Source organism: Gymnoscopelus microlampas, assembly GCF_963454915.1.
Source record: "Gymnoscopelus microlampas genome assembly, chromosome: 5".
Lineage (NCBI taxonomy): Eukaryota > Metazoa > Chordata > Actinopteri > Myctophiformes > Myctophidae > Gymnoscopelus > Gymnoscopelus microlampas.
The window spans coordinates 38,860,392-38,862,840 of record NC_139942.1 but is presented as its reverse complement, the minus strand read 5'-3'; positions in this window follow the sequence as shown (position 1 = coordinate 38,862,840).

Sequence of the window (2,449 nt, the reverse complement as noted above, 5' to 3'; positions counted from 1 at the left end):
TGCACAGGCAGCTGCTACAGACTTACTACCAGTCTCTGTCACATACTATATATTTAACCGCCTCCACACACACTAAAGCTACACACATACAGATAGACAGGTGCACAGCGCCGTTGCTATAGATGTCATACAGGGTGTGACTGGTTCGGCTCACAAAGAAGTCACCTATATCATTGGTTCTCAAAGTGGGGTCCGGGGACCCCCAGGGGTACTTGAGGGGGTTCCAGGGGGTCCCCAGCTAAATGATGGACGGGAACCAAATGGACCCTTATGGGTCTGTAACTCTGAGAGTGTACAAATGGAACCAAATGGTCCATTTGGTTCCATTTGTACACTCTCAGAGTTAAATTGACATAGATTTTACAATATAAATTGCGGTCCAAGTGATAGAAATGCCATTAAATGGGGGTCTGTAGACCTAATGCATGTCTACAGACCCCCATTTTAATTTCAAGGTCCTTGAAATTAAAATGATTGAGAATAACTGCTAGAGCTGTAAAAAATCTTCTCTTATGGGGGTCCCTGGCATATCTTTTGAAATGGGGGTCCGCGGGCTAACAAGTGTCAATTTGGGGGTCCTTGACATGAAAAAGTTTGAGAACCACTGACCAATATTGTTGGGTTCGAGCCAACAGTAATTCTTGATCAGCTGAGAGACCTTTTGTATACAGTACACACACACAGCCTCAGACCTGATGGTCTCGCAAGAGCCGGCAAGATGATTGAGATGATTCGGTGCACTCCTGAGGCCTATCTGTTAGCAAGATCAGAGTAAATAGGTCAAGTAAATAGAGTGCAAAGAAAATAATAAGTCCTACAAAATAACTAAGATAGCAAATAGAAACCTAACATCTGTCTAATTAAATGCTATATAAATAACATACATACTGTAGTCATTTTACTGTAGTCTTTTGTGTGTTGCCATTTTGTACTGTAATTGCACTGTAAATGGCTGGATATTACATTTCAAAATGTTGCCATTTATCAGTGTTTTGATTGTATTTTATGACCTGTGTTAACTTTTGCTGATGACAACATGAATCAGTCACAGTGACATGCATTTGCTTTGCAGCGTCCATTTCCCTCTGTTTTGTTATGCCATAATATTGCACCACAGCAAAAAAGTGCACATGCAGAAGTGTAGGCTTTTATACAACAGTCAAAATGCCTCTAAATATTAATATTTGATTCTACATTAATATTAACAATTGGCCAATGGCCTGCCTTTTGCTTTGGTGATGGCAAAATCTTGTGCACCCTGTTTTCACAAACACACGCACACAGACATATACAGTACATACACACACACAGGCATGCACACACTGTCACAGTGTCACACAGTGAGACACACACACACACACACACACACACACACACACACACACACACACACACACACACACACACACACACACACACACACACACACACACACACACACACACACACACACACACACACACACACACACACACACACACACACACACACACACACACGGCTCTATTTTGGGACAGGTACACCGCACACTATAGTGTGAGGTGCGCAGAGCACAGGCAAATTGACAATTTACAGAGGCACCTGCTGTATTTTGGGTATTTTGGGGACTCGCTGTGCGCTTTGGTTCCTGTGAACTTTGATTTGCTGTGCGCTGAAATGGCCAGAGAAGCGCAATTGAGGGTGTATCATCTGCAAACCAGTAGCACACTGTAATCTTGGTTTCAACCATTGGGTTTCAGCGAGGACCACCATTTGCGTCATTTGCCACATGCCTGCTTGGAACTGGAACAAGTACACCCACGTATAGAGTACAGTGGTTCTCAAACTTTTCGTATTTGGCCACGGACCCCCATCTGAAAAGGTTTCGCGCCAGGGACCCCCAGAAGAGAAGATTGATGTTTTTCTTTTTTTCAAAATTATTCAAAATTATTCAAAAAAAGCCTGCACTCAAATGTTGTGCTATGTTGTGCTATGTGCCTTCACTTCAGTTTGCGGAGGCACACCCAAATAAATGTCAATGTCATCGCTTAAACCCGCTTTATGCATGTCATTTTTAAGAAGCCACCCTTTGATTTAAAAGCGTGTTTGTTTCTGGCTCACAATTGTTGCCTGTGTTGGTAGGATATAAGCTACCAGATTGCATAATTGCTTAGTATTCAGGCCTATTGTTGAAATAGGCAGGGGGGTTTATGGATTGAATAGATCGGATACCTGTATAACCCTATATACCCATGAAATAAGAATTGCCTAAGCTTGGGGAAATTAGAAATGTTTATGGAAATCGTTTGAATTGTGCATTTGTTGCTCTAGACGGCTGTGGTTGCTCTGGATGTAAATGCACTGTAAATAACTTCTTCTGATCAGCACAACTGGAACACTTGTCATTTTGATCGATTTAATTTAGTAAATTACAGTTATTTGCAAGTTATTTGTGGACTGAAACGTAGGC